Below are 20185 nucleotides of genomic sequence, written 5' to 3' on the forward strand. Positions count from 1 at the left end.
CGTACATAAAAGGTGAAAAGTGAAGTGGGAAAAAGAAAAGTAGATGCAAGAGAGGGATTAGGACTGCTGAGAGCTGTGCTTGCTGGGAGGTTGAAATGTTAAATAGGATGGTCAGGGAAGATCCCAACAAGAGGATAAAATTTGAACCAAGACTTCCAAAGGCTAGGAGCCCAGTAGGTATCTTGGGAGATACTTAAGGGTGTTCCAGGCAGAGGAAACAGCCATCTACTGTTAGAGGAAAGACAAGTGAGAAATTAGAAAAATATATTCGCAGTGCAAGAGATGGGCAAAGAAATCAGTTAAAAAAAATCAATGTCCTATAGAAAATGCGCACATGACATGAAAAGATAATCTCTGGATAAAGGTCAACAAAATGTGAAATATGTCCAGCCTTACAAAGTAATCAGGGAAGTACACATTAAAGCAACCTCACTATTAGGATATCCAGTTTGTGAAGATTAAATGATGTTGGTGAAGATGTGTAAGACAGATGCTGTTATTTATACACTGTTAATGGAAACATAAAATGATACAACCTTTTGTAAAATAATTTGGCTATATTTACCAATAGCCTTCATTTTAGAAATATTATGAATCTGTGATGAATCTGTGAGCATGTGATGCCTCCACATGAATGTTCCATAAATACCTCAAGCTCCAAATGTCCAAGCCCAAACTCACCTTCTCCAGCCCCTGTAATACCCCTCAAAACTCCTCCTCCTCTTATCTTTCTTGGTTCTGTGAAAGGTACCCACGTATACATGTTGCTTAAGACCCAACCCGCAAGTCATCCTTGGTGGCTTCTCTCTTGCCTCCCACATCCTGCTAATCCTCTTGCTTTGTCAGTTCTACTTTTGTAATAGACTTTAAATACATCCCATGCTCTCTACTCACACTGGAACTGACTGAGTTTAGCCCTCATCGTTTCACACCTAGGCTAATGAATAGCTGCTCACCTGGTCCACTGTGGCCAATCTACCTCCAACCCATTGGGATATACCTGCAAAAAAAACCAGACAAGGGTTCCTGTGTCCCTAACTATCAAGGAACTTTCATTTTAGTGGATAGAGACTGACAACATAATAAATAAATTCTATTGTATGTGAAAAGTCCTTGTCATACAGCTCTTAACATAAAACTGGATCAGATCATTTCTTTTAAATGTCTTAAGTGGCTCTCTACTATTGTCAGATTAAAATCCAAACACCTTAGACAAACTTTTGTGATCTGACTCCTGATGGTCAGCTCTCTTGTCCTGCCAGCCTGAATTCTTTACTCCATCCATAACAACCTATTTACAAGTTACACATCACACTTCTGTGTCTTTGTATGTGCTGCTTCTCCCTCTAACCTCACTGTTCTCCAGATAACTTCTCTTCACTTTTCCATACTCAACTGAGGTATCGTATCCTCCGGAAGTCTTTGACTGACCCCCTGCCCCCAACTCACACCTGGGTTTGGAGGTCCTGCTCATCTCTCAAAAAACATTTTGCATATTAATATCATGGCATGTACTACACTGTTGTGCAACCATTGATTTGTTTCTTTGACTACCAGGACTACAATGTCTGGCTGAGCTGTAGTACTACAGTGGGCACCATTCACACAGTGTCCAACCTGCACAACTGTACAGGGCAGTCCTGCTTCCTTTCCACTAGAGAGAGACCATCTTTATACCTCTATGCAGAATACCTGGACTAGTTTAAGTGCCAGAATAGACACATACTCATTCAGCAAATACTTGTTTAATGAATGAAAAAGTGAGCAGTCAACCAAACTCTAGTTTCATTGATGAAACATTCTCTTAGACCAGTGGTTCTCAAAATGCAGTCCCTGCATGAGCGGCATTTGCCTCACCAGGGAACTTGTTACAGTGAAGATTCTCAGCACTGCCCACATCTACCAAATCAGAATTCCAGTTTCCTGGAACCCAGGAAACTGTTTTAACAAGACTTCTGGATGATTTTGATGAATGTCTAACTTTGAGAAACACTACCTTTGACTTGCTCAAAACTAAAAGCAAAGATTTCAGGGGCTCAAATCATCTCACTTATAAGAAGGGCATTTGCTTAATTTTTAAAAATATTTAAATTATGAAATATTTCATACACTCAGAGGGTCTATAAAATAATATTACAGACACCCATATACCCACCCATCAGATTTACTGTATTTGCTTCATCTCTACAAGAAATAAGACAAAACATTAACAACCTATCTCCCTATCCCTTTCCTTTTTCTCCCTTCTCTTGCCAAGCTAACCACTATTTTACAGTTGGTGTGGGTGTTTCTCATGCATGTTCTTATACTTTTACTATGTAAGTGTACAGGCATTTACTCTTTAATGAGAGATTTTGCCCAGGATGTTACAGCAGAAATCACAACGTTTGCCTCAGCAAGCTGTCTGGGGAGATACCTGGGGTAGCAGGCAGCCAATGTCAACCAAACCTGGCCCTCTCCAATATATATTTGGTGGGAAAAAATAGGGCTCACATTAGCTTGACAAAATGCAGTCAGAGGGGGTTAGAATCAGAAAATCAAGTTATGTTTGTTCAACTGCAGCTGATTTTAAAAGCTAAAATGAAAAACACTTTTTGCCTTGCAGCCAAGGATGTCAAACACATAGTACCAAGAAAGTTGTAATGACAAACTTGGTCATTTTTGGCCAGCCCTGTGGATTACCTACACAAAGGATGTGTGCTTATTGGAGCGTATCATGTACCATAGATATAAGGAATTCCAAAACAGCTGTGCTGGGGCTCTGGTTCCATCCTGTTGACACCACAAATGGGCCTTGATTTTGTCATCTGCACAATGGCAATACATTACCTTCTGCCCTCTGCCTTAACAAAAAGGATGTGATAATGACTTAGAGGTTAAATTCTTTCTCATTTGAGAGTCCATAATGAAACGTTTATGAAAATATGATTACTAAACTCATGGATCTACTCCTTCTAAAATTAAAGAATAAAGGAAGGAAGGAAAGAAAGAGAGAGAGAGAGAAAGAGAGGGGGAGAGAAAGAAAGAAAGAAAGAAAGAAAGAAAGAAAGAAAGAAAGAAAGAAAGAAAGAAAGAAAGAAAGAAAGAAAGAAAAAGACCACAACAATATGTTGAACTTTCAGAAGGAGAGAACAAACCTAAGGATCCTATAGATGGGGGAGGAGGAAGGGAGGGGGTATGGGGAGTGATGGGTCGAGTAAAGGGCATAAAGAAAAATCGTGATTTGTAATAATGAATATACTAATAATAAAAAATAAAAATAAAAAAGAAAGTTAATCAGAAAAAATGTCAATAGATTGTACTTCAATTATTGACGTTTTATCTTCCCTCCTGTTCTCATGAATAACTGAAATTTAATCACATACATGTTGCATTATCCACTTGAACAAGAAAGAAAGTAAGGATGAAAGAAAAAAGCAAGCAAGAAAGCATGAAAGAAAGAAAGAAAGAAAAAGAATTTTCAAGAATGTTGGCTCCAGGAGGATTACTTGCCCAAAGTCAGTGGGATAGAGAAGACATACAATTTCCGTCATGGTATTTTCTGTTTGGTTAAGTTGACTCTTACTGACTTGAAACAAGTCCTTTCAAATAGAATTGCAAAAAAGCAAACTCTGCTCAGACTCTTACATTGTGCAATTTTATTTCTGCTCTCATGCACATTAAACTAATCCAGTTGGAGAAAAATCTCTTGCTAAATTAAATTTGGTTTGATTAGGAAATTTGTGTGCATATGCAGGCAAAGCATGGACTGCGTGGATTAAAAAATGTCCTGGTCATTTAAAATGTTCTTTTTCATAGATGATTCAGTTTTACCATAGCTTCATTAGTGAACTAAATTTGTGTTAATGTGGATCCATGTTGTGAGTGAAGTAGGCTTTGGCCCTTTGTTGGGAAATCACTCAAGTAGTAGACAGTCTGTTCTTTCTGAAGAAAAGTAATACAGCCTCAAAGGCTGGAACATTTGAGTATCTTCAAGTCCTTCCTGCTCCAGCTCCACATGACCCTTTCTTGCCATCATTTCCTTTTCAAAAACATTTTCCTTGCTCTTCCCAGCCCCAGTTTTCTCATCAGGCTCTCAAAGGCAGAGTTGGCTTTTGGGTCTTATCTACCCTGACCCATGTCGTTAGCTGTATTTCAACCAATATAATTACTTTACATTTTAAAGTCTGACTTCTAAGACACACAAATTGAAAAATTTGGGTTGGTTCAAAGTATTTTAGTGAGAAGAAAGTGCTTTTTAGAGGTCAGAATGCCTCATTGCAAAATATAAGCACAAGGCCCATCATTTGATAGTACCTGAAACCTGCTGATAGCAAAAAGACTGCATCCACCAGCAGCCTGTTTTACAGGTATCACTAGAGGCCTGACTTTCAACCTTAGTCACCAGAAGTTCCCCTCTGCTAAAATAATGAGAAAGAATCTTGCATTTTATAGGTCACTGAAAAAGCATTCAGATGAGTAGGAGCAAAGAATTAAAAAATTATGAAGAATTCGCTGAGTATTATTAATGGAGCACATCAAAGTAATGCATGACAAAATTGAGGTTTATATCTATGAACAGAGATTATTGGACAATATGCAACCCCACACTAAAGAACAGCATCTTCAGGAGCTCCTCTGGGACGGGGCTTCACTATGGTGTCTTGTTTTTCCAGGTGACAATCAGTACGGCATTGGATAAAGAGCCGACAATGACTGCTCACAGGCTCCGCACCTCCTGAAGGCTCAGCTTAATTTGCTCTTTCCTCTTTTTCCCAATATTTCTGATTGGGTCAGAATTCTGTAAAGGGACTCAGGAGAGACCTTTCTTTTGGGGGGTGCTTGAAGCCAAGACTATCAATAACGCTTAGGCTGAGTCCAGATGGGTGTGACCCTGCAAAACAGTCCTGAATGTGCCAAATCTGGACCCATGTCTATCTGTACAAACTTAAAAGGTAAAAGTCCAGTGTGCTTAAAGGAGTGGCATTCCATATCATCTGGTTGATAAAGAAAATAATATATACCAGAATAGGCATATAATATGCATAATGCTTGCACATGTTTTTCACTTGTGGAGCCCTTTATATTCCTGGAATCTGATAGAGAAGCCCAATATTTAAACAGATAAAAGTCAAGCTATCTTTTGGGTGGGTGACCTAGATGGTCTCCACCTGAGCGCCCCTTCCAGCAGAGGCTTTTAAGGGGCTTCTTAGAGCCCCTAAAGCTCAGAGGACTCCATCTGGAAAATGATGCCTCTTTCTGCTTCAATGGGGGAGGCAATCCTTCTTGGCCTTTATGCTCAGTGGAATCAAGTATTATACTCAGGGTCTCTATTCCCCGAGCTCCCGTGTGTCACACCTTAGCCACATTACAGGCTGGAAGACTACAAAGGGTATTACATGGTTCCATTGTCTGGAATTCTCTGAGGTTTTTTTTTTTTTTTTTTTTTTTTTTTCTGGTTTGGATGATTATTGAACAAAGAAAGCACTGGAAGAACAGCCTGGTCTCTGAGCTTCAGAAATGTTGCATAATGACCTTAGACTTGACTCAGTAAATAGCCCACATAACTTTAAAGAAGTTAACCAAATTAAAATGCCTGGCTACAGTATTTTTATTCACCAAATGCCTAATTTATTTTTTGCTTTATTTTCCCTCTTTGTTTTTATTTTTTAATGGGAGTATAATTTACATAGAGTAAAATGCACAGATGAGTTTTGACGAATGCCATGTAGCCCATACTTTGATAAAGTCCGGCAACATTTCCATCACTCCAGAAAATTCCTTCATGCCCCTTGCCAATAAATCTCCTCTTCTCCCCAAGGTAATGACTTTTTGGTTCCTATCACTGTGGATTAGTTATGCCTTTTCTAGAACTGTATAAAAATGGATTAATAGTGTGCACCCTTTTGTGTCTAATGCCTCGTTTTGAGCATTTAAAGAAATCTCCCCTTAGTTTCCTCATCTGCAAATTGAGGGACACCCTGCAAGAATGGTGTGCAAGTATTCTGTGGTGCCCTGGGATTCCTGGTGGGAGTGGAGGACCTCAGAAGTACCTTGACTGGGGGTGGGGTGAAGAAGTAGTTAAAAACAGGGTTTGCACGACTCTTCTTGTCTTCAAACACAACAGATGTCTTTTTCCATGTTTTACAAATTGGAATTCACTGTAAAGTTTTCCTTGGGAAAAGGGAAGGGTTATTTATTTTTTTAAAAAAATTAGACAACCACAGGTCTCGAAGATTCTTAGGGATCCCATTTCCTTGAATGTTCTATAAACGACAAATAGAGTTTTCTGATATGAGAGCTTTGACTGGTCCTCTCCAGGGAGGGCTGGGAGACAGAGGCAGCCAGACTGGGGCCCCCAAGGGAGTGCCTGGGCACTGAGCGCTGAAACACTAGTACTCGTTACAATCAGATAGCGCCACCCCAACTGAGGCGCCTTGACAATAGGCCAGAGGCCATGGGCAAGGGGAAGCACAAAGACAGCATTCAAGAGACCCGACTCCTGCAGCCAGTGAGCACTTCTATAGACTCTGCCAGACCCTGGCCAAGCCCGAATGTCACCTTACTGCCAGAAAGCCATTTTTTCACGGTTAGCTTTAAACTGCTAAAAATAATAAACACAGAAAGGAAAGCACTGACACAACCTAAAATGCAGAGACAAACTCAAACTGCGTTGTTATAATAACGTAAACAAACTGGGTTCCAAATTATAATTCTGTGTGCCAAATGGGCTGACTGATATTCCAAACACTTTGGGACTAAAGGAAGAATCCAAAGGACTTCTCAATCAGGAAAATGGATCTTCACTGCATGGGTGCGTATTCCCTACCTGACTCGTTTTAACCAAAGGTTACCTAATTTTCATACCTAGTTTTAGAACTCAAGGAAAAAGCAGGAGAGGACTGCCGGATCTTCATCGAGCACAATTTTCCAGCATAACCAGTGAAAAATGGGCTCCTTTCTCTCACTGTTCTATTATCACTCTACTTCCCCCCAAGGGAACTGTAGCATTCCTTTTCTGTGATAATTTTTTTAGCCCATTTAATGTCATATTTCTCCTGAATGCCTACAGAGTTCAAAACTATGTTAACTTAGTTTATGCAGCAATACCACAAATTAGAAGATCATTTTCCCATCATGCTAAAAAGTGACAACTAACAGCAAAGATTGCAAGTCCGCCAATAGTCAAGTCAAGCCCGACCTCTGACCTTCTTTTTCATTAAAGCATGTGTGGACTTGGCACCCACTCAGGACGGCCAATGGCAGGGAAACCGCAGATCTGGAAAAAAGGAAACACAAGAAGACAAATAAGAGTTTTTGTTTGTTTGTTTGTTTTAAGTTCCCCCACATTTAAGTAATCTTCAGCTTCTCTTATTTCTGTTTAAATAGGGTCTGGTTTCAGAGCTGTCTCTGATTTTGAATAAATGCAAATAGACTTAGATACAATCTCATTCTAAAGGGGAAATGGTTTCAGGGAAAGGAACTTTAACACAAGGACTGTAATAATGCATTTATTGGCATGAGCAACTTCTGTGGATCCCAAAGACCTACTTTTCTATGGAGTTTCAGGGATGAGACCTGAGAAAGTTTTGGATTCCGAGCCTGGAAAATGATTTAAAGGCAAATGTGAATCTCAAACCATTTAGATACTTTGTGCTAAAGAGAGTCCAGCTTCACCTCAGAGGGTGGTCCCCAGATAATTCTTAACATTTAAAGCTGCCACCACACCATGGCGGGGCATTGCCATATGCACCTGTGGTGAAACGACAGGTTATTCTTCAGGTGTGCATCCGAGCATGAGATCATGGAGCTATCTAGAGTGTGTTAAGTGTTATAGTGTTGGGAACACTTCCCACAGGTATAAACAACATGACAGAGGTGACCAAGCAGTCCAGGACATCTGCTCATGCAGCAGAGGACGTCCCCAAGTGTCTGTCTGCATGGCAGGCGAGAAGCTGCTTTTCAACTAACTGTGGACTCACAATTGTTGTTGTGGGGAACTTAGAAATCATAGAAAAACAGAGGTTAGAAGAACAAATGTCTGGATTCCCACTGCCCAGAGGGACCATTGTTAACATTTTGATGTATCTGCTCATTTTTTTTTTTTAATTAAAAAAAAATAGAGAATAAGTATAATCTCCTTGACAATCCAACCCCAATCCTAGACCATGAATTTGTTTTTATCTTTCCAGGCCACTTTTTTTTTTTTTTTTTTTAACATTCATAGTCTTATATGTATATCTAGCACAATGAACAGTGTTTGTGTGTTTTTAATTTACCCAAATGATATGAGTTTCTGTGTATGTATCTCTCATTCTACATGTTTGACTTGACATTATGTATGTGAGCTCTGACGACTAGCAGCTCGTTTCCTTTAACTGCCACATTGAATAAACATACCCTGTTATTGCTTTTTCACCCAACACCCAACGTTTATGGCACCATAAAAACACTTGTTATATCATTAAAGCGATTGTTGGTTCTGTGTGGGTGTGCATATGTAAGTGTGTCTGTGAAAATTTTCTCTGCTTCTCAGCTCTGGGCTTCTGCAGATGCTGCCTTGTCTTGTTTTACAGCGGCCCTTCTACTATGACTCCGTGCAGAAAGGACACTCAACATGTTGAAAGGCAAAACATATTTATTAAAAATTGATTTGCTCATTATTAATTTTAAAACAACATTAAGGAAGATTTTGGAGTTGTATTTATCTTTTTTCTTCAAAATCTCTCTCCACTGCTTTAACCATAAATCTTCAAATCGAAAACCTTCACCTTGCTGTTTGCTAGATAATGAGAAACTCTCAGAGTATGAGGCTAAGAAACTTAAAAAGCATATTCTAAAAGCATTCTCAAAGACTAAATTAATAAAGCCTGGAAGAAGCTTGTATGTGTAACTGATGTTATGGCTTTATGGGGGTTATAAGTAAGAATATACTACTACCCCTACATTAACATCTAAAAACAGTGCCTTTTGTATAAAAAGAATATTGAACCCCAATATATTTTTGAGAGTATAATTCTGATTTAGACTTTGACGAACATATATAAACTTGACCCCATGAAAACAACCTAAAAATTCTCATGTAATTAATAATAATAAGCATTTTCATACATAACATTTATTAAGCATGCTTTGTAGGCTGGGTTGTGTTTATTATTTCACTTAATTATGCACAATTCAATCATCGCAATGAACATAGGACATAGGTATTATTAATAACCCCATTTTCCAGATGAGGAAAGGAGATACAGAGAAAGGTTAAACATTTAGCTCAAAGCCAAACAGTAAAGAAGAGGCCAGCCAGGAATCTCCCTCAGGCAGTCTGATGTCATGGGCCTTGTTCTGCATGACTGAGCACAGGCTCAGGTTTTAAAGGTAAAACTGCTGAGAAGAAAACTGAAAAACAGTGTCACTGAGGTGGCTTCTGAATTTTGCCATAATGCAAACACATAGCATCTTTTTCACGGGGTGCTTCAAAGTGAGAACAAACCAAGTTAGAGTTCTTCAGGTAGACAAATTCAAAGTGGTTTCTCTGTGATGAAGGAAATTTAAAGTAGCAAGGTCCAGCCCCAAAATTTTCCAGCTTAAACATATCCATTTTTAATTCTTCTCTTTACAAAATAGGGAGCTGTGAGTTCATTTATGGCTCAAAAGACACTGCCTGGTTTTGTTTACACAAGATTCAAAGCAAAAAGGAGAATTACTCCCTGGGACAACTTTAGCTCAGAAAGTGTGTTCTTTACACATTTTTAATTGGGGCACAAATATATTAACAGTGTGGTTATTTTGTAGTTTCAAAAGAATCTGTTTTGTAACTGATTCATATTTATATTTGGGATACATTTATTTCTGGGCATGAAACAGTTCATTTTGTTAAGCCATCTGACCTGTGCTGAGGTTGGCACTATTTCCCATGACTGCTCCCAATTAATGCAACTTCAAGGTTAAAGGATAAATAAAGTCCCTTTAACTTGGTTTAACTTGGTGTACTAATACGGTATTTATAAACCCGCTTTTGGTCTATGTTTTTTTTTCTAGACAATAACTTTGTATAAATGAAACTGCACACAACAAATTAGCAAATACATAATGCATAATTTATTGCAAAGTTTTAAAAGGGTTAAATTTAAATTTAATTTATTTTAAAAGGGTTAATATTATTACAAAAATGAATTAATTCTATTTATCTATCTATCTTTAGTTGCCAGTCTCTAATCAAATCTTATGGAACCTGAGATAGACAGCATTGCATCGCCTTAATGGCCTACATCTTTTTTTTTTTTTTTTCAAGGGGGAGGTTTTAATTTAATTAAATCCAGATGATATTCTGGCAGAATTTTTATTTTTATTTTTATTTATTTATTTATTTATTTATTTATTTATTTATTTTTTAAAATTTTATTTTGTCGATACACATTGTGGCTGATTATTGCTCCCCATCACCAACACCTCCCTCCCTCCTCCCTCCCCCCCTCCCCCCCAACAATGTCCTTTCTGTTTGCTTGTCGTATCAACTTCAAGTAATTGTGGTTGTTATATCTTCTCCCCCCCCCCTGGTTTTTTTTTTTGTGTGTGTGTGTGTGTGTGTGTGTGTGAATTTATATATTAATTTTTAGCTCCCACCAATAAGTGAGAACATGTGGTATTTCTCTTTCTGTGCCTGACTTGTTTCACTTAATATAATTCTCTCAAGGTCCATCCATGTTGTTGCAAATGGCAGTATTTCATTCGTTTTTATAGCTGAGTAGTATTCCATTGTGTAGATGTACCACATTTTCCGTATCCACTCATCTGATGATGGACATTCGGGCTGGTTCCAACTCTTGGCTATTGTAAAGAGTGCTGCGATGAACATTGGGGAACAGGTATACCTTCGCTACATCTTTTTTTTAAAGGACTTACTCAGTCTTTTTAAATTTTATTTTGACAGTTACAGAGTATCCCATTATATCATTAAAACATAATCACTTATTGAAGGCCAGTGAAGTCTCTTCTTCTGCTAGTCCAAATAGGACGACCAGGCATAACCTTGAGTAAGTGCCAATTCACACGTGTACGTTAACAGGACAAATCTTAAGAAATGAAATGGGCCATTCAATGGGATTGCACATGTTATATTTTGATTAATATTTCTAAATTAGACTGCATAGAGGTTGTTTTAATCTACATTCTACGTCTGAAAGTCCTGTTTCTCCATATCTTTGCTATATATATTATTGAGCATTATCTTCTTGATAAGAAGTGGGGAGTCTTTATAGATAAGTGGACGTCTGGTTTGAATTCACATGTATCTTGACATGAGTGAAGCTGAGAATCTTTTGATTTGTTTAAAGGCTATTTGTATTTCTTATTCTGTGAGTTTTCCTGTTTCCTTCTTTCTTTCTTTTCCTCCTTCTTTCTGTCATTCCATTGGTTTACCCCCCCTTTTTTTTTTCCTGCTGGGTTGGTGAACATTTTCTTATTGATATGTTGATGCTTTATGTCTTCTAGAGAAACAAACTCTTTTTCTTTTTGCTTTGCTTTTGGAAACTTTGTCAATGCCTTTTTTTTTTTTTTCCTAATTTTGCTTTTTTGTCTTTTTTAAAAATTGTGGTGAGACACTTAACATGTGCAATGCTTCACCCTTCTCTACATCAACCCTTTTATCATGTAACTTTGCAGTTCCTCTCACTGAAGAGGTTGGGTCTATTTTCTTGCACCCTTTGATTCTGTTTCTGGCCATGTGATTTGCTTTGGCCAAAGGGATGTTATCAGATATGCTGCATATAGAAGTCTGAAAAAGTTCTTGTAATGTTTAAATGTTTTGCTCCTCTGTGATTGCCATGAGAACCATGCCTGAACTAGCCTGCCATGCGTGAGAAACACACAGTGGAATTGATTCAGGTCAGTTGTCTCCACCAAGGCCATCCTAGATCAGCCTGGATTAGCCAAGCCCCACACATATGAGAGAGCCCAGCCAAGGTAGAAGAGTCACCTAGCTGACATACAGCTGACCACACATACATGAGTGAGCCCAGCTGGCACTGGAAGAACTGCCCAGGCAACCCTTAGACTCATGAGCTAACAATTATTAATTGTTGCAAATTACAGATTTTTGGGGTAATTTACTACCCCAGGTAACCCTAAGTAATGGTATTATGCACTAGATAACTGATATAGGACTTACCCTGTTGCACTAAAAAAAAAAAAAAAAGATGCCCACATGGAAGATGGGATTAAAATTAGGTAATAAAATCCAGCAAATATCCACCAAATTTCAGCTGTTTCAGTCAAGAGTCATCCAGGAAAATATAAACTGGTCTAAGTATTTAAACAGGATTATAATGCAGGGAACTGATTATACAGGTGAAGGAAAGGATGTGAAATCAAATGAGGGGGAATGAGGCATTGCAGAACTCAGCAAGGGTGGGAAACCTCGAAGCTATTGGGACAAGAGTGGAGGTGCTGGTACTGGAGCCCTGGGGCCAGGGCACCCAGCAGAAGCTGGAAGCTCGATGGGCCTCTCTAGCAGGAGATGAAGCTATAGAGGAGACACAACTGTTACCACAGATACTGTCTGAGGCAGAGTGTGAAGAGGAAATACATTGGCATCTCCTTTCCTTCCATCTTGCAATCTCCCTCCAAAGCCTTCCAATGGCTGAACCCACAGAAGTACAGACCTTAGGAGGCGGCCACTCCATAATACAGAGGAAGGGCAAGGAATGGCTCTGAGGGCAAACGGGCAAAGGCACCATTGTGACGTGTAAGGCACCATGCAAGGTGTTACATCCTAGAAATAACTGAGAATCAGAACAGATACTGGGCTTGAGGGTCAGAAAGGACCCAGTCAAGTAGGAACGAGGGAAAGGATGCTAAGGTGGCAGCAACTGTGGGAGTGGAGTGCAGGAAATATTGCGGGAATAGCAAGTATCTGGTTTGGCTCAGAAGGTTGTGGATGTGGAAGGGGGAAGCAGGGTGGAGAGTGGGTGATGAGCTGCAAAGGCAGAAGGGGCCAGAGCTTGAAAGATTTGGATTCTAATCCAAGTAGATTGGGCTTTTGTTTTAAAGGCAATGAGAAATTTAATGGTTCTGAGCAGAGGGTAATATGATCCAAATTGTGCATTAGGAATATTACTCTGATAGAAATTTGAGGGATAAATTGGAGACAGGCAAACTAGACTAGGAGTTATTGAGTATAGACCTCAGAGAATTCATAACCCTCCTTACCTAATTTGCAGAAGTTTGTACAAGCTTTCAATTTCCTGAAATATGGTATGTAGCTTTCATATGGTTTTCAATGGAATTCATGACTTCTGGCCCCATCAAATAATTTTAAGAACCAGAAGCAAGGAAGCCACCTAGAAAGCTTCTATTATAATTCTTTTAATAGGGACCAAACACGTTAACAGTCGCAGTGGGAATAAAAAGGAGTAAACAGATATAAACATTTATGAGGTGTGATCTAAACAAATAATCCAGAGAACACGAACAGAAATAAAACAAGAACAAGAGATACTGAAAGTTTTAATTCTGGGCAACATTCATCTGCTATTCCTTTCTCTCCATCTATAAAATGGAAGAAGAACTCATGTTTTTAAGACACCATAAAGATTTACTAAACTGAAAAGTTCTGAGATAAAAACAAAGCATATATATCACCACTGTTCTTCTCCCATGTTTGTCACAGATATTACTAATCAAATACAACCTTTCCTTACTGCTGAGTCCAAATGCAACCTACAAATCCTTCTCTAATAGCACTCCAGGCAGCCACAACCAACAGATTCAAGATGGAACTTATACACCATCGCTGCTCTAAGACTTTTTCTAGAGCTACTAATTTTACTTATTATTTTGACTGTTCTTTAGTTTCACAAGGATGAAGTACCAATGAATGGGTGTTTTTGGCAGAATGTATTACATACTGATATGATTTGTCTATATGTACTTATATGCATATTTCCCACATGTGGGAAACTTAGTTACATACAAGGGTACTTCAAAAAGTTTGTGAAAAAATGGAATTGAAAGATAATACCAACCTTTCCATGAACTTTTTGATGACCCCTCAAACAGTTAGCTCACTAGCTAGATCTTACCCAGGTTTATAAATCTATTTAATGTTCACTCAAAGCAATTAATACAGATTTGAATTAAGCTGAATTAGAGAGGAAAATTTTGCGTACATGAAAACTTATTCTATTATCAAATTATCATAGCAAAGTTTTAAAATTAGCACGTCATCACAATCAACTGTGACTGCCTTTACTGTTTGACAAATACTTAAATGAAACCATAGGCAAGTAGGTATATAGTGTTATCAAAACCATCACCTTTCAAACTATGGTGACCCTTGGGTTGGCATTTGAGTGTCACTGTGGTGATTTCCTTACTTTGGGATGTTTTGCACCTGATATTTGAAAAGAGGTGTAATCATCAGAGTTGCTTTCAATATAGAGCCATAATAAAGACAGACTCAGGTAAGCTGATTTTGTCTTCTACTTGCAGTTGATCAGCCCTAAAATTATTACTGTCCATACCAACATGAAGACTTTTCCTGCTTCTTTCAACATCAAATTCCAAAGAATGATCTGTTTAATTCTAAATAAGCAACATTTTGGAGAATTGCAGACATACAAAAATGTTCCCACAAAATTAGAAAAAAACTATAAATTCCCAGCAGTAATTATTTGACCATGATCCACAATAAAAAGTATGTTTTAATCTGTAACACAAATACATATACATAGGTGTGTATGTATATCTAACTAAACAAATGTTCCACAAAATAATATCCTTATTTCTGTGGTATACTTGGATATTTTCTATTTCATTGAACTTTACCCTATTCTATTATATTGTATACACTATTTCATTAAAAAAAGAGTTAGTAATGACCTGCTAAATTGATTTAATTACCCACTAATAAGACCCAACCCACAGCTTGAAAAACACAACTGTAGCAAAATGATTAAAGTATTCTGACTTTATTCTCCAATGTAAACATATCCACAAAAGACCAATCCTGAGCAACTGAGCAGGAGAAAAAAATCACTTGGCTTGCTCCCTGGTATCCTGGATAAAGCCAAGGTTTGCTGAGCCAACTTTTGTACTTCGTGGTTGACAATGACTGAAAACTGAAAGGCAGAGATCAAATCCTCACTCTCCCTCTCAGCACATCTCTTCCGCTGGGTAATTTATCCTGTGCAAGTATCAAGCTATTCAATTTTGCTGTCATTTACTGTTCTTTTTCCAAAAGCAATGGTAACACAGCATTGGTTTACTGTCTTCTCTCTCAGGTAGAATTAGATTATTCTCCCTCTCACCCCTCTAAACAAGGATGGCATTCACCACTCCGGAGAGCCACCCCCGGAGGATCTCCAAACAAAGCATGGCAGGGAACCTGCTAGCCATGAAGGAGCAGTAGCAGAATCTGGGGATTGAGGTTGTCAGTCCAGATTATATACAAGAACGAGCTTTGTAGTGGTTCTTTTGATTGAGTGAACACTATTGGAACTGGAGCAACATAATTAATAGTAAAAACAAGCAAACAGACAGACAGACAAACAAACCATAAAAGGCTATTTATCTCTGTGGTATCTACCAAAACTAAGCTACTTATCAAAAAAATTAAAATCTCTTTTTCTAAGAGGAAAACAATAAATGTATGCTATAGAATCATTACACCAGACATCCTTTGGGGGCTGCCTTGCCAGTGCTTTAGTACTGGAGTATTCTTTCTTGCATGTGGCTATTCTGACATTCATCCACTTACTGTGTACCCTCCTCCACACCTTACCCATCAAACTAGCAAACAGTTCAGTGGGTGCACCGCAAGCTTGAAGTTTTTCATGTTCTTTAATTCAGCATTTCTATTTCTCAGAATTTATCTAAAGTAAATGATCATGGCTATACACAAAGGGTTAGTGACAGGGATGTTCACATGGTGTGATTTATAACAGCAAAAGGCTAGAAGGACATACAATGAATTGCAAAAGGGGGTCATCTTTGGGTGGTTGGGTTATCGTTGATTTAAAATCTATTCTCTATACATATCTATATTTTTCAAATTGCCCAGAATAAAAATAAGAAAAGTAGGCTGAGAATAATACATCTGTGTGTGATACTGGGACACTGGCAAATCTCTAGGTGGAAGATTTTCAGAGACTCAAGTGAGCTACACCTTTAGAGAGTGCCAGTGTCCGCCTCAGGGGTACAGAGGGCACATAACTGCGCCTCAGGGTCTACAATATCAAGATGGGGACAGTAACAGTACCTAATTCAGAGTCATGATGAGGACTAAATTAAATAAATTAAGTATCAAAATGTGTAAAGTGCTCAGAAGAGTATCTGGCACATAAAAATATGAGAGAAGTGTGTTCACTGTCATTAAGATGCTGGCCCAGAGAACTGGAAGATATGTGTCTGGTCTCAGGCTGAACCCAGGGCAAAGCCCCAAGAAAAGATATGGGTTCTAAGTGCCCTGAAAGTTGTGCTTCGTAGTTGGAGTGTCAGTACGGGCCACAAGGAAATGTCTAGGGTTGATGGATATGTTCATTTATGTTGATTGTGGGGATGCTTTAGCTGTGTGTCACATCCTACCAGTTGTATATTTTAAACACATCCAGTGTATTTCAAGTCAATTAGAACTCGATGTTGTCTTGACTATTCTTGGCTCATTGCTTTTCCATATAAATTTTGGAATTAGTTTACTAACTTCCATCAAAAAAAAAAAAACCAAAAACGCTCAAAACTTATGGGACTTTGATAGGGATTATATTGAATCTATCTACTAATTTGGGGAGAATTGATATCTTTACAGTATTGAGTCTTGTATTCCCTTTCTCCTCTTTATTTTCTCTCGGTTAGGTTTTGTAATTTTCTATGTAGAAGTCCTGCACACCATTAAAATTTTTTCTTACAGTATTTGATATTTTATAGGGGCACTTGTCCCCAGGTCCTCACTCTCCCTTGGCTCCCTACATGCCTGGTTGAGCCCCCTCCCCTGCCCTTCTCACATGTGTTTCCCTGCATGCCATGCTGTGACTCTCTCTCTAGGACCTATGAATACAGCAAATCCTCTAGTTTCATATGCGCCTCCTAGTGTATTTCCATGGCCGTGTTGGAATGACCTTTACAGACCTCACAAGGTGGACTTACTCTCCCATTTATAACACACTAAGATGGGAAGGAAACTTTCTCAATCTCATAAAACTCTGTAGCAAACATCTTAATTATGAATATTGAAAGCTTTCCCTGAGACTAGGAATAATTCAAGGATACCTTCTCTCTATTCGACATTATATTAGAGGTCCTAGCCACTGCAATAAGGAAAAAGAAAAAAGATTGAAAAAAGGAAAAGATAAAACGGTGGTATTCTCTGACATCATAACTGTAGATGAAGAAAACCAAACTACTGTACAGAGAAATTATTAGAACTAATAAGGGAATTAAGCCAGGTCACTGGATATAAGATCAACATACAAAATTCAATTGGAATTCTATTGAATTCAAAAAACAACTAGAAAAAATATAGTTTAGTAAACTATGCCACTTACATTGGCATAAAAATATCAAATACTTTAAAAAGAATTGAAGAATGATATGCAAGATTTCTACATAGAAAGCTATAAAACCTCACTGAAAGAAAATAAAGAGGAAGGAAGGAATACATGATCATAAATTGGGAGACTCTATATTGTAAAGATGTCAATTCTACTCAAATTAGTATATAGATTCAATATAATCCCTATCAAAATCCCATAAGTTTTGCTTTGGTGGAGGTTAGTAAACTAATTCTAAAAGTTATGTGGAAAAGCAATGAGCCAAGAATAGTCAAGGCAACACTGAAGGAGAAGAGCATTAGAGAATTTAACACCTCCAGTTACAGGATTATAAATTTATATATTAATTAAAACAGTATGCTTTGACACAGGTAGACACATAAATCAAAAGAACCCCCAAAGAGTTCAGAAACATATCTGCACATAACCTTAAAGGTGACACTGTGCTGCAGTGAGAAAGGGCAATGTTCTGTATAAATGTGGTGGGTCAACTGGATATCCATATTTTAAAAATATTTGTGTACCTGACTTCCATGATACAGAAACGTCAATTTCAGATAGACTGCTTGTTTAAATATAAAAGGTAAAACATTAAAGCTTCAGGAAAATAATAGATGAATATATTCATGATTCGGGGGTAAGTGAAGTTATCTTAAACAGGACACAAAGAGCACTAACAATAAACGAAAATGGAAATAAATAAAGGAAAAAATAAATTTAAGAAGGAAATAAATAATAAAGGAAAAAATAAGAAATTAGATTATACTAAAGTTAGAAACTTCTGTTCACCAAAAGTCACCATGAAAAGGGTGAAACCGGGAAATATTTGAGAGACATATGACTGACCAAGGAATCATATTCAGAAAATATATAGATTTCCTGTAAATCAATAAGGAAAAGACAGGCAACCCAGTATAAGATGGCCAAAAGACATGGATATTCTCACACAAGAAGATACTCAAATGTAAATAAGCATGTTAAAAAGTGCTCAACCTCATTATTTATCAGGAGAGTACAAATCAAAAACATCATGAGATATCTATACATATCCACCAGAATGGCTAAAATTTAAAATTCTGCCAATACCTAGTGTTGGAAAAGATGTGGGGAAACTGGAATTCTCATACACCGCTGGTGGGACGGTCATCATTTTGACTGTTCTACGTCATCTCCTAAAGCTGAATATGCATATGTTATGAAAGAGCAATTCTGTCCCCAAACCCACAGAAATGTGTGCACATGTTCACCAAAAGACCTGTACAAAAATGTCCATAGCTGCACTTTTCATTATAACCAAAAGCTGTAAAAAAAATTCAAATGTTAATCCACAATAGAATGGACAAGAAGTTGTAATGTAAGCATACGTGGAATACAAGTCAGCAATGACAGTCTTACAAGTGTAATATTGAGCAACATAAGCCAGACACAAGAAAGTACACCCTATATGAACCCATTACATAAAGTTCAAAACAAAGCAAAATTAATCTCTCATTTTAGACCTCAAGAGAGAGCCACTGCTTCTTGTCAACGTTCCATTTCGTGATCTAAATGATGGGTATGTGGGTATATTTACTTAGTGCAAATTTATCAAGCTGTATGCTAAGGATTTGTATAAATCTCTGTGTGTATGTTTTGCTTTAATAAATAAGTTTATTTAAGAAGGTTTATTTAGGAACTATTCATTTTTTCTCTTTGTGACGAATAGCAGAATTTTTTCCCTTGTGTATAATTGGAGGAGATAGGCACCAAAATATGTCAAACTAATCAGTTTCTTTCCTTCCCATTGACTTCTAGAAAACTCAGCCCCAAATTTGTCTGTGCCCTTACTTAGATTAATGGTTTTCAAACTTTCTTTACCATAGCCACACACAAAGAATGCATTTTATATTATTACCCAATACACAAACACACACATAAATCTGAAAAGTACATTTTAGGAAATAATACCCTTACTTGGTACAATGTCCTCTGATCTTTTTTATTTCTATTCTGTTCCAGCCTTTGATTCTAATACATTCAAAGTTGTGGTCACTCACTAAGATGGTTTCATGGACCATTAATGTGTTGCAACTAAATTTGAAAAACATTGTCTTCCAGAGTTCCTGGCACATATCAGGCCCTCAATAAAAAGTTACTGAATAAATAGTGGTATGCGTTTTGCATATTTGCCTGACCCACAGCTTGCTGTAGTGTCTAGCCTTATTTTCTTTTGCCTTCTCACCTTTCGTTCTAATTCATGTCAACTTGTTATAGCATATGTATCTTTAGAAGTTGTCTTAATCTTTTCCAGAAGAAGTCCTTCAAAACACTTCCAGTGTCACACAGTAAATCAGAGCAGAGGCAGGAGAGAAAAGTTCACTCCAAGGTGTTGGGAACAGGAAGCTCAATACCTGTCAGACGGGTACTTCCTGTCCTACCCCTGTAACAATGTCTGCAGCCCAGGACACAGGAGAGCAGATGGCAACTGTGACTAAGTGAGTGACTGGAGTCACCTCTAACCTCACAGGGAACCACATATACTCCTGCTTTCCATGAAGTTTTCTTGCATTTCCAACAGATGGGAGAGAGAGGGCCAGCTCATTCTAAGAAACACAAAGACACTTTTTGAAAGAGAAACAAAGAGTTCTGCAGCTGACAATGAAGAATGCTGTGTGCATCTATGT

At 37.9% G+C, this 20185-nt stretch overlaps 1 protein-coding gene across 8 annotated transcripts in view; it reads right to left on the reverse strand.

Moving 5' to 3' along the window:
• The window catches only part of THRB (thyroid hormone receptor beta), a 388788-nt gene that overhangs the window by 224202 nt on the left and 144401 nt on the right, over window positions 1-20185 (reverse strand). For 6 of the 8 annotated variants that reach the window (XM_063113671.1, XM_063113673.1, XM_063113669.1 and 3 more), the window contains exon 2: window positions 7188-7258. The gene's annotated coding sequence lies outside the window, so the exon portion shown is untranslated. Of the gene's footprint in view, window positions 1-7138; window positions 7259-20185 lie in introns of all 8 variants that reach the window. The other 2 variants (XM_063113667.1, XM_063113668.1) reach the window with 2 other exon arrangements.

Source organism: Cynocephalus volans, chromosome 11 (genome assembly GCF_027409185.1).
Source record: "Cynocephalus volans isolate mCynVol1 chromosome 11, mCynVol1.pri, whole genome shotgun sequence".
In the NCBI taxonomy this organism is placed as follows: domain Eukaryota; kingdom Metazoa; phylum Chordata; class Mammalia; order Dermoptera; family Cynocephalidae; genus Cynocephalus; species Cynocephalus volans.